A 6,147-nucleotide genomic window follows, 5' to 3' on the forward strand; every position below is an offset into this window, starting at 1 on the left:
ATAATAGTAATAAACATATATATATATATATGTGTGTGTGTGGTGTGTGTGTGTGTATGTATGTATGTATGTATGTATGTATGTATGTATGTATGTATGTATGTATGTATGTATGTATGCTGCAGATATTGGGGAGGCTTGGCCGACCCTTAAAAAGTCAGTTTATGATATAAGCAAGAAAATTCTGGGAGTGATACAAAGAAAGCATCAAGATTGGTTCAAAGAAAATGATGAACATATAGTTGATTTATTGGCTGATAAAAGACGTACTTTGTCACGCTATTTGTCAGCAAAGCCACAGGAAAGGGAAGTGTTGCATAGGGAACTTAAGGACGTAAAATCACGTGTGAGGCAAAAGCTCTCTCAGATGAGGGATACGTGGTGGAGTAAGAAGGCTGACGAGATACAGGCGGCATCAAATTCCAATAACACAAAGCTGTTGTATGGTCTCTTGCGAGAAGTTTATGGACCGACGTCTTCCCTGATGACACCACTTCGAAGCAGGGATGGTAAAGAACTTCTTCGTGATTCACAAGGAATTCTGCGAAGGTAGCAAGATCACTTTGATGAACTTTTGAATCAACAGTCTGTAGTTAGTGAGGATGTTCTCAATCTCATCCCTGGATTGCCTGTGAAGGCAGCACTCGCGGAAACACCAAAGTTGGAAGAAGTTGCAATGGTTGTCTCAAGGTTGAATAATGGGAAGTCACCGGGTATGGATAGCATACATGCGGAGTTGTTACAGCATGGTGGTGAGAAACTTCTGCAGAAACTTCACTCCTTGTTTGGTCAGATATGGACTAGTGGCTCTGTACCTGAGGACTGGAGAGATACAGTAATGGTGGTCATGTATAAGGGAAAGGGCAACAGGAATGATTGTGGTAATTATAGGGGAATATCATTGCTGTCTGCTGTAGGAAAGGTTTTATGCAGGATACTTCTGGATCGTCTGCTGAAATACATTGCAGATTGTGTTCTTCCAGAAAGTCAATCTGGCTTTCGTGTGGGACGTGGCACTGCTGATATAATCTTTTCAGCTATACAGCCTCAGGAAAAGTGTATGGAACAGGGTCTGGATTTGTACCAGGCTTTTGTCGATCTGACAAAAGCCTTTGATACCGTCAATAGAAAAGCATTGTGGAAAGTCCTCCAGAAACTTGGGTGTCCTGAAAAGTTCCTTGCTTTGATTAGGTCTTTTCATGAAGACATGAATGGTAGGGTGAATGTTAGAGGGAAAATGTCGGAACCCATTGCAATACAAAATGGAGTGAAACAGGGGGATATTCTGGCACCGACCCTATTTTCCATATATTTCGCGATGGTGTTCCGTATTGCATTCAGAAACTGCAGATACGGTGTTTACGTCCATTATCGAACCTCTGGCAGCATATTTAATATGAGGCGCTTTGCTGCAAAAACAAAGATATTTACCTCTATCATAAGAGACATTTTGTATGCTGATGATTGTGAGCTGGTAGCACACACAGAGATTGATATGCAACACATTTTGAATGCATTCTTTGATGCTTGCACTGCCTTAGGATTGACAGTCAATCTCAAGAAAACTGTTGTCATGCATCAACCTGCTCCTGGTAAGCAGTATAGTGAACCAAATATCTATGTGAATGGTAAACGACTTGATGTAGTTGATCAGTTTGTCTACCTGGGAAGCACTATTAATAGATATGGCAATGTGGATGATGAAATTCCATATAGAATTAGGAAAGCAAGTGTTGCTTTCGGAAGGCTAGAAAAGCGCATCTGGAGTCGGCGAGACATATGCAGAAGGACAAAGATAAAGGTGTACAAGGCATGTGTGCTCCCTTCCCTTCTCTATGCCTGCGAGACTTGGGTCACATATCGATACCACCTTAAACAACTGGAACGTTTCCATCAGATGTGCCTCAGACGGATCTATGGCATTAAGTGGAAGGACCGCATCAGTGATCTTGAAATATTGGAAGGCTCTCGGTGTGAAAGTATAGAAGCTCTTGTGTTAAAGTAAAGGCTCAGATGGAGTGGTCATCTGGTCAGAATGAAGGATTCAAGGATGCCAAAACAACTCTTTTATGGAGAGTTAGCTAAAGGAGAACGACTTCCACATAAACCAACAAAGAGGTATAAGGACTTGCTGAAGGCTTCCTTAAGAGATGCTTGCATCTCTCCTGACACATGGGAAGGCATAGCTATTGATCGTAGCAGGTGGAGAAGGATTGTGCATGAGGGGACCGCCACTTTTGAGAAATCTCGAGTTGCACATGAGAAAGTAAGGAGATATGTCAGGAAGGGCATCGCTGTTACACTTCCAGAAGGGAAGGGTCTTCCTTTGATTCTGACATGCAATGTCTGTGCAATACCCTGCCTCAGTAAAGCTGGACTCATGAGTCATCTTCGTAGTCATAAAACGAGACAGATGAGTGACAACCTGGCCACTGGTGGTGGTGTAACACACCATACTAATCATATCTGTCGCGCATGTGGAAGAGAGAGTAATTCGGCAGGAGGACTTAAACGACATGCAAAGGTACATGAAGCCCAGTTACAACTACAGCCGGCTATTACCAGTAAAGGTTTTAGTTGCCAATTTTGTACAAGACATTGTAGATCTTTAGCTGGGCTAAGAAGTCACATTCGATCACAGCACCAGTAATAGTTAAGCTTCGTGCAATGTCCATACTCGATAACGAGGGGTCAGCCATAATGTATGTATGTATGTACATAATTTTATTTCATCATCACCACACATCTAACAATTCCTGCAGCTACTTAATAAGCCTCGATATTTCACGACTCCACTGGTACATACACGGCTCTAATATTCACATACCTACCTTATATTTCGGTATATTGGCTCATAATCAACGTAGCCTTCCATAGCAACGCCGTACATTATGCACGCTATATTAAATAACGCATTTGCCTTGTTTAATAAGTTTTTCACGCCTTAAAAAAGGCACATGCTTATCATACATTATCTGTGGTTTGCATTTATAAATGGACAATACATATATATTTCCGTGTTTGTGTTTATCTATGTATATTTATGCATGTATCTATCTATCTATCTATCTATCTATCTATCTATCTATCTATCTATCTATCTATCTATCTATCTATCTATCTATCTATCTATCTATCTATCTATCTGTCTATCTGTCTATCTATCTATCTATCTATCTATCTATCTATCTATCTATCTATCTATCTATCTCTACTATCTATCTGTTTGTAGTCTGTTTGTTTGTCTGTCTGTCTGTTTGTCGTATATTATATGTATATATATATATATATATATATATATATATATATATATATATTTGGGCGAGAAGGAAATGGAGAACGAACGACAAAACAGAAGTTGCGCTAGTAAGCCATTATTTAATTAGTAATAAAGGTGAATGAGTGAGAATGAAATTGTTTACGATCGTTTCTGTTTACCATGGTGAGGAAAATATACAGAAATGATCGTAAACACCTTCACTCTCACTCTCTCACCTTTATTAATTAATTAACGGCTTACTAGCGCAAAAGACACACTTCTGTTTCTTGTTTGTCCTCCATTTTCTCCTCGCTTATATTAAACTATGGTTACCCGCTAAATTACCTGCTGCCGTATAACTTTTACCAAGGAATGTACCCACTGAGGTAATTACCAGAAGTGCCTTTGGATGTATCTATCCCTTAGAGGCTTTAAAATACCAACACCTCTAACTTATATCTGTATATATATATATAATATAAGGGATATTAGCCAACTGAATATGGCTAGGGACAGGGCAGGGTGGTGGGGGTGTCACTGTTGCATTTAGCCCCAGGCGAACATCAACGTCACCAGATAGGCCGACGCCGTCACGGCGTCCTCTATCTTGCAAAGGGAGATCATTCCCCAAGAAGCGGATACCACACACGGACCTAGGTTTCAAGGTGTATTGCCTATTATCAACGTGTGGTAGGCATCGCTTCTCGACGAACGACCTTCGCCCGAACGACTTGCCTACCACACGTTGATAATAGGCAATACACCTTGAAACCTAGGTCCGTGTGTGGTATCCGCTTCTTGGGGAATGATCTCCCTTTGCAAGATAGAGGACGCCGTGACGGCGTCGGCCTATCTGGTGACGTTGATGTTCGCCTGGGGCTAAATGCAACAGTGACACCCCCACCACCCTGCCCTGTCCCTAGCCATATTCAGTTGGCTAATATCCCTTATATTATGGAGCAGTCACGTCTATATCTCATTTAGAGAATTCTTATTGCTATATATATATATATTATATATATATATATGTATATATATATATATATATAATATCACTATATATATTATATATATATACATTATATATATAACACACACACACAAGATATATATATATATATATATATATAATGTATATATGATGTATATATATAATATGTATATAAGTAGTGTACATTTAAACACAAAGAGAAATTACCTATAACAGGCAATTTCTACACGCTAGGAGACAGTCAAAACGACCGAAGACCACAAACTTTAAGCAGTTTCAAAGGGAATGAAAAAATAAAAACTTTTACCTTGTTTTTACGGTTATACCTATAGGTTTTGGATGATTTTAGTAAATAAAATAATTTACTAGGCAAGTCTTCATCAGTAACTGAGCCATACAAGACTAACCTATAATTATGAGACTAATAGCACGTGTCTCATCCTGATATGTTATAATTTTTTCAAAATCCACCACGCAAGCGCACTTTCAGTCAGCAGAAAATGAAAAATGCGGAAACGAACTTTGAAAAGCTAATACCGATACTTAGATATATATACAGAGGGTAGTAAAACTTTTACAAATTTCACTACCAGTGGCCTAGCATGTATAAAAAGTCAATAGACGACATATTATTCAATATAAAGTAGTGAACATTTAAACACAAAGAGAAATTTATCTATAACAGGCAATTTCTACTGGCTAAGTATTGATGTGTATATATATATATATATATATTATATATATATATATAATATATATATATATATATAATAGAAATTAAATATAAAATATAATTACAAAGTGACAAGAACGCAAAAACATACAACGAGACGACACAAAAACAGACGGTCACTCGAAGCCTCTAATCTTCAGTCGGGAACCGGATCATCTTAGTAATTTCGGCTGTTTAATCTCGATATTACTCCGACCCGGCCAGCCCCAAGGAAAAACCAATCCACAGGCATTGGATTTCTTGGAAAGAGGGTCGAATGTATACGGAACAAAGACAGGATGCCACACGAATATAAATACAAGAAACAAAAATATATAAAAAACACGAATGGTGGACAGTACAAGGACAGGAGCGTCTTACGACTTTAGACAATTTTTAACTTATCTTGGCTGGCGTATATGAAAAAAGCCTTCAACGGCAAAAACGAAAACAACGTGAGCGTGGCCGCGGTCAGGCCGAAATGACCAGTTTGAACGCGGTCACGTGAGAGCACGGAAGAAAGAGAAAGAAAAAAGAAAGGCAGGGAGCAAGGAATCAAAGAGAGAGGGTAAGAAAGGGACGAAGGCACCAGGGGAGAGAGAGAGAGAGAAGGGAGTAATAAGAGAGGGGAGAAGAAACAGGATTGGCACAGCAATAGAAATGACGGTGCAAATAAGGTGGGGGAAGAATCAGAGGCAAGAAAAGAGAAAGACACATACTTTAGAGAGAGAGTGTGTAAAGACGTCGTACAAGGTAAAAATGTGTAGTATACATAGGAGATAGGGGTACGTAACGCCGCAATAATATATGTATAGAAATTAAATATAAAATATAAATTACAAAGTGGGACAAGAACGCAAAAACACACAAGGAGACGACACAAAAAAACAGACGGGTCACTCGAAGCCTCTAATCTTCAGTCGGGAACCGGATCATCTTAGTAATTTCGGCTGTTTAATCTCGATATTACTCCGACCGGCCAGCCCCAAGGAAAAACCAACCACAGGCATTGGATTTCTTGGAAAGAGGGTCGAATGTACGGAACAAAGACAGGATGCCACACGAATATAAATACAAGAAACAAAAATATATATAAAAAACACGAATGGTGGACAGTACAAGGACAGGAGCGTCTTACGACTTTAGACAATTTTTAACTTATCTTGGCTGGCGTATATGAAAAAA

General features: G+C 39.1%; 1 long non-coding RNA gene across 1 annotated transcript in view; it reads left to right on the plus strand.

Annotated features, from left to right (window-relative positions):
• Positions 1 to 5,866, plus strand: part of LOC118766395 — a 6,246-nt gene extending 380 nt beyond the window's left edge. Inside the window, exons 2-3 of the long non-coding RNA XR_005002332.1 lie at positions 4,488 to 4,490; positions 5,730 to 5,866. This is a non-coding gene — a long non-coding RNA (uncharacterized LOC118766395). The remainder of the gene's footprint in view (positions 1 to 4,487; positions 4,491 to 5,729) is intronic.
• The last annotated feature ends 281 nt before the right edge of the window (positions 5,867 to 6,147 follow it).

Source organism: Octopus sinensis, linkage group LG15 (genome assembly GCF_006345805.1).
Source record: "Octopus sinensis linkage group LG15, ASM634580v1, whole genome shotgun sequence".
Lineage (NCBI taxonomy): Eukaryota > Metazoa > Mollusca > Cephalopoda > Octopoda > Octopodidae > Octopus > Octopus sinensis.